The sequence below is a fragment of the Mus caroli genome, unplaced genomic scaffold (genome assembly GCF_978045245.1).
Source record: "Mus caroli unplaced genomic scaffold, Mus_caroli_1 scaffold_3, whole genome shotgun sequence".
NCBI classification, from domain to species: domain Eukaryota; kingdom Metazoa; phylum Chordata; class Mammalia; order Rodentia; family Muridae; genus Mus; species Mus caroli.
The window spans coordinates 15,376,411-15,383,521 of record NW_028227258.1 but is presented as its reverse complement, the minus strand read 5'-3'; positions in this window follow the sequence as shown (position 1 = coordinate 15,383,521).

Below are 7,111 nucleotides of genomic sequence, written 5' to 3'. Positions count from 1 at the left end.
TATTGCTATTTTAGAACAAGAGGGAGATTAAGCCGGTTGTGGACAGAGACTTTGCCACCACAGACAGAAGAATAGAGGTATTGAAGAATGAAACTTCAAAAAAGAACGTCTGGCATTGACATAGAAAATAAATTGGACTGGTTTCCGGGCAGGAAGAGCCAGTTAAATGAATATCTGACTGGGCAGGGGCCGAGGGGGGTTGAATTGCTAAAAAGAGGCCTGAGAAGTCTGTTGTCTTCAAGTGTAGAAAGATCACAGAAGCCGAACCCACAGTATCTGAGCTTCAAGCCTCTCAGGAGCTGTGGCTGATGGGTATCTGCTTAGTCCTACATGTTAATTACAAGTTTCAAGTTCGCCAGTTCGAAGTGGGTTTTGCCAGTTGAAATCAAAGAATGGCTTTTTTAAGAAAGAAACTACTGATTACCAAGGAGTATGTATTCTAAAAAGCACTGTTTTATACCCATTTCCTGGTGTGTGGTTGAGCTTATACAAGTTCACAGGCATTTGTGACTCTCCTCCCCTGTTAAAATTTTGTTACTAACTTTAACTGTTTTGTTATCTCCCCAAATTAGGCAGATTTTTTAATAAGGACCTGTGAGCAAAAACTGCCTTATCCTGTTGAGAAGATTGGAGCTGGAAGGCGATTCTAAACTCAAAAGCAGTGTGTTCTGAGTAGACAGGTGTGCATAGGCTGATAGATGTGAGGCCTGAGGCGCTACTCACTGACTGACACTGCAGAACACGGGAGTCAGCTGTGCTTCTAGGCAGTTTCACTGAAATGGAACTCCCTCAATAAAGTGCACCCATTACAGTGCACAATCCTCTGACCTCGTAACATGTTCAGAACTGCACAACCATGGGTGGATTGTCTATATTTCAACACTCCAGAAGGAAATCCTGTCCCATTACCAGTCATTCGCCATGCCTGTTCCACCATCCACACACCACTCCGGTGTCCCATCAGGGTTCATCTGTGCAAGAACAGTCTTGTGACTTTATAACCAGATAGAATCTGTATGTGCTCCACCATATACTGTTAGGTTCTGAGCGTGACGGATTTTATTTTCCTTACGTAAGTATGAGAGTAGAAATTTGTTTGTCTCTGTTACTGTTTGAGGCTATAACCCGGGACTTTGTGTATGCTAGGCAAGTCCCCTAACATCAAAATGTGACTCCAGCCTCCTGGCCTGATGTTTGACTTGTTGAGAAAGTGTCAACATTCCTAGTGTGGCTTGTTTCCATTTTGCATTCCCAGCTGGAAGGGCAGCAATACGTGCAGGTCCTGAGGCTGGGGAGGTGGGGAGGTCTGTTTCAAGTCAGGGTTTCTCAGTGTAGCCCTGGCTGTTCAGAATCTCACTCCAGACCAGGCTGGCCTTGAACTCAGAGATCCGCCTGCCTCACCTTCCAAGTTTGAGACCTGCCTAGCTTCCAGGCCTTTCTTGAAGGAAATACTCCTTGTTGTATGGTCATAGCACCGGGACCCATGGTTGAGTTAAGACCTTCCTTCCCGCTCTGTGGTAAAGATGTAAAGATGGCTTTCTTTACATCTTGAGTTCCCCTTTTCTGCGCTCTATTCTTTTCCTTTGCCCCAGCTTCAGAGACTGCACGGATTGCTTTCACTCTCTGCTCAGAGGCAACCTTTAAACAGCCCAAATCAAAGCACACAATTATGGTTAATAAAGTTAATAGAAGAAAAGGACTAAGGAGACAGATATGGCTAGGGATCTTTGAGAAGGGCAAACTGAAGCCTAAAAGAGTAAACCAAAGCTGTCAAGAAAAAGTAAATGGAAAATACCCTCTGGTCAGCACAAACAAGCCACCCCTCTGACCTGGGAGAAAGAGAGTGAGTGTGTGTGTGTGTGTGTGTGTGTGTGTGTGTGTGTGTGTGCACGCGTGCGTGCGTAAATGTATGCTGGTACAGACAGAGGTCACCTTTCCCCACCCCACCTTTTGTCCTTAACCTTTTGTTTATAGAGGCAGAGCCTCACTTGCTGTGAACTGACTGGCCTGTACAGCCCCTCACTGGGCTTGCAACCACACCACCACCACATCCAGGATTTTTGGGTTGTTTGGGTTTTTATTTTTTTGTTTCTGTTTTTGTTTGTTTGGCTGGGTTTGGTTTTTGGGTTTTTTTTTTTTCTGGTGGTTTGGTTTGGTTTGGTTTGGTTTGGTTTTTTAAGGTTACTTGGCATCCAGCTCAGGCCCCTGTGCTTGCCAGTGCTTTAACTGAGCAGTCTCCTCAGCCCAAGTCTGGCCTTTCCCATACCCTATAGATGGTTACCATGTCTGACAGCCCAGGAAGAAAAGTGATGGGAAATGACCTTGGAGAGGAGGCAAAGGTGACAGTGCGTGCCATGATAACAATTTAGCTGTATTCTAGTTCTTAAAACAAGAAGCCTTAAGTAAGGGAATGACAAAGCAAGTTCAATGTAAGGGTCATGGACAGGCAGCAGGTATCATCACTGACGCTCATTCATTGATCACTGATGCTCAGTCATTGATCAGAGATGCCTGGAAGGTAATCTCTTCAGTTAAGACCCTCAAATGTCCTGTGCATCCTTTTTCCAATTTGCTTTTTAAAACTACTCATTTTCCTTTGCAGGAAAACAAACCTAAGCATCAATGTTAAATTGAGTTTCCAGGGTTCATTTGTATAAGCTCAACCCTTGGAATACTTACTAGCTTGTGAAACAGAGGGAATTTCGCCTGTTCCCCCTCTTCCTTGGGCCCTCTGCTCTTTTGATAGGGTCTACCTTTGTTCTTCAGGCAGATTTTGAATTTCTGGGGTCAACTGATCTTTCTGCAACTGCCTCCTGAGTCACTCCAGACATTAGACATCTCACCAACATGAATCTCAAATCTAGATCTTCATAGAAGATCTGTAGCCCAGGCTGACCTAGAACTTGGAATCTCTCCTCAGCCCCTTGGGTGCTGGTTACAAGTGTGCACCAGTCGTCGCATCTACCACCCAGCCGGTGTTTCGACCCAGGATCCCAGGTCGTGTCTGATCTAAATCATGAACCCCTTTCTTTGCCATTCCACATCTGAGATCTCTTCTGGCCGCACTGCATTCTGGTCCCTTTCTTTCTTCCTGGCTTGAGCATCTCCAGGATGGCTACAGCCCAGACTGAAGGGCTTTTCCTGCCTTTCCCTGCCCAATGTGAGCTTATAAACAGTGACTTGAATCCCTAGCCAAACCCCCTACAGCCAAGTTTCTGTTGCAGCAGCATCTTAGTTAGGGTTTCCATGGCTGTGTCTGTCACTATGGATTGTAATGCTACATTCTGTACCCAAAGGCTAATAAATGAATTCTCACATTTACAAGATTTTGTTGTGCAAACCTTGTTCCTTGATCTAAAATTATTGGTTAAGTAAAGTTGGCTATAGCCAATTACTGGAGGGATTTGAAGGTAGGTGGGTTTTGAGTTACCTGGCTGGGAATAGAGAAGCCAGAGGAGTGAGGAGAGACCAAAAGGAGGAGGAAGAATGAGAGGAGAGGAGGAAGCCGCCATGAGGGGAGACAGACCGTGAGCACGTAGCCAGGAGAAACAGCAAGTTATCTGGGGTACAGTGCTGGGGAGGCAGCCAGGCCAGCAGTTAGAAGAGTGGATTAGGGGTTACCCCCTCCCTAGTAATTGTCAAAGCCAAATGAAATAACAGTAGTCTGAGCCTCATTTATTTTTAAGCTAGTCAAGGATAAACTCAAATTGGTTGTACTTCAAGGCAACTCTTATAAAAGAAAACATTTAATTGGGGCTGGTTTATAGTCTCAGGGGTTCAGTTCATTTTCATCATGGTGGGAAGTATGGCAATATTCAGACAGACATCTCACTAGAAGAGTTCTACATCTTGATCTGAAGGCAGCCAGGAGGAGGGTCTCTTGCACACTGGGCAAAGCTTGGGCACAGGAGCCCTCCAAGGCCACCTACACAGTGACACCCTCACTCCAACAAGGCCACACCTATTTCAGCAAGGCCACACCTCCTAATAGTGTTATTCACTGTGGGCCAACCATTCAAACCCATGAGTCTATGGGGGTCAAACCTATTCAAACCACTACAAGCAGTAACTCCAAAACCTACTCAAAATGATTGTCATGCTCACCCATCTGTCCTGTGAGTAGTGCTCTGTGAGAGCAGATCACCCTGTTTTATTAGGCCCCTCTTCAGAGAAAGAACCTTAATTTAACCCAGATAGCTATCAGTCTTTCCGTTAGGCAGCTTGAGTTTCCTCCCAGGTTGTCGAGTGGGCTCCCAAAATAAACACGTTATTTTGTAGGCCACTGCCCTTCTTTAATGCATGGGGGCAGAAATTCCACATCTCCCCCATAGGGTTATAAAACCCAGCTTCAAGGGAAAGAGCAGGGACTTATTGACGAAGCATGATTATTAGCATTCTGAAAGTCCCTGAGATGCTCCACTTCTAGGAGGAAAGAGACTTTGGCTCACGGTTTCCTGTGTTGTGAACCACAATGTTTGGCCTGTGGCTTTAGAGTCTGACACAGCAGTTCATCATGGCAGGAAACACCCAGCAAAGTGCTGCTCATCTCGTGGTTGCTGGGAGGGAAAGAAAAAAGGAAGCCTGGTATCCCAACATTCCTTTCCAGGCGTGCAGCCAATGGCCTAACTTATTACCACCAGGCCTCACCTAAAGGCTCCACCACCTCCCGAGAGCATCACAAGTCACAAAACAGCCTTCAGCACTGGGACTTTGAACATTCAAGATCCAAATGGTACAGTGGGTGCCAAATTTTGCAGGTATGTTTTAAAGATTTTTACTTAATTATGAATATATGTGGACAGGAATGTGGCACATCAGAGTCAGAAGAGGACGTTGGATCCCCTGGAACTGGAGTTATAGGGGGTCGTGAGCTGTCAGGTGGGTGCTAAGAACCTAACTTGGGTCCACTGCAAGATCAGTGAGACCTCTCAACCACTGAGCCACCTGTCCAGCTGTAGGATAGTTTCCTTTTTATGTGTTTGTGTATGGCTCTATGTTCACCCTATGCGTGTAGAAGCTCGTGCAGACCAAATGAGAGTGTCAGATCTTCCAAGTGGAGTTACGGGTAGTCATGAACTGCTCAGTATAGGTGCTGGAAACATCTGTCTCTCTGGGCCCATCAAGAACACTTTAAAACATAAACACTGCTCATCTCCCGGCCAGCACTACATTGCGGGTGGACAGCGTGATTGTTTGGTTTGGTTTTGCTCTCAGGATTTTTCTCCCATGGGGAACTTGAGAAACTCCAAGTCACTAACATGCAAGCCCAGATCAGTCCACTTGTTAGGCACTCTGATGACGCAAGAAGGAACAGAAATCACCTTTCAGAGATCTAATGTAAGCAAAGCAACCTAGTCAGCTATGAACTGCTAAGGAAACTCTAAAGAGAGCAAACTGCTAAAGAGAATCTCTGAAGCTCAGTACAAGGCCCTCAGGCTTATAGCAGGGCAAGTGTTGTGGGACACTCACTAACCCTTGCACAAGTCAGTAACTGTGCTTGTCTGGTCACTTTATCTATAATTCCTGTAAATGAACATTTTCAGGATACAATCTACATGTAACAATTTAACATCTCTTCTAATGCATCAACTTGGCTAGGCTATAGTGTCTACTTTCTTCAAACATTAGAAGCAGCTACTGAGGTCCCTTCTGGATGTGATTAGCATTTATAAAATGACCTCTGTAATGTAGGGAGTGACCTTAAGAATGGTTGATAGCCTTAGAACAAAGGTGAAGGCTTCTTTCTCTACATAGACAGAATTCTGTGTTGTCTGCAGCATTCCTGGGTTTCTAGACTACTAGTCTCCTCTGTAAATACCTGACTTAAGACAGCAATATTGTTCTGCTAGGCTACCCTGCTTGCAGTAGACTTCAGACTTCCCGACCCCTCCAGCTGCATGAGTCAGTTCCTTAAAATAGAAAAGAAGTCCGTAGAATTTACATAATATGTCCCATTGTTTCTGGTTCTCCGGAGGATACTGACTCACGCCTGCCGCGTTGTGCTGATGGATTAGCCTTCAAGTACAAGGGTTTACAGAGAAAAGCACAGCGCACATCTAAACTATTACTGTAGGTTCCGTGTGCAGTCTGTGTTCCAAGATTGGCCATCTGTGACTTCAGCTCTTCCTCAAAGCCACCTACCCAAGGTATCTTACCACGTTTGTGTTTTCCTCATTAGGAATAACACATGGGGTTGTGTTTATGTTTGGCTGTACATAGAATGTTCTGACAGCTAATTAGACAATCACTGAACACTTTACAAGGGAAGACAACAGATTATTTTTTAAAAGGAAGTCATCTTTTGTTTGAAAACAGTAATGTCAGTTGGCTCAGAAGTTTCTGTAAGTTGCACAGTGGTTGTAAAATATGTCTTCTGGTTGTTTTGCAAACAGACATGGAAAAGTTACTGGGTAATAAATGAGTCCTGAATGAAATACCTTTTCTTTTTTTTTTTTTTTTTTGAATTAAAGTAATTTTTTCGACAGTTATTGTGTTAGAACAGAAGGAAGTGATAGATGTAACGTGTCTTCAGTGTAGCTAGGTATTTTATTCTGCCTGACATTACAGAGTTAGTAAACTAGGGGGAAAAAAAAAACCCAAACCCATGATCTAACACCTCGGTTCTTATGTAGACACATTTGAGAATGCTGGGAGATTTGTTCTCAGTAACTTTCACTAGATCACTATTAATATAAACCAAGCAAGTGGCACCTCCAGGCCTCCATTATGATGTGGCTGTGGCTAGAATCAGCCAGGAGGAGAGATGAGGATGTCAGCCATGAAGAATTGTTATATTCATTTTCGCACTGGTGTGTCTGCTACTGCCATATTCTCAGTTGTGTTTGAGAGGGTCTCACTACATAGTGCTAGCTGGTCTGGAACTCAGACAGATTCTGCCTCTTCCTCCCAAGTGCTGGGATTAAAGACATGCACCACCACAACCAGGCCTATGCTTGAATTTGTTGCTTCCTGCCCTGCCATTTCTGGAATAGACTAGAAATTTGCTGGAGGTTCACATTTGTTACCAACCATCCACACAGGGCACCCCTCTGCCATCCAGTCTAGTATCTACTACATGGTGATTTTTCAAAAGGACATTAGTGCTTTGTCG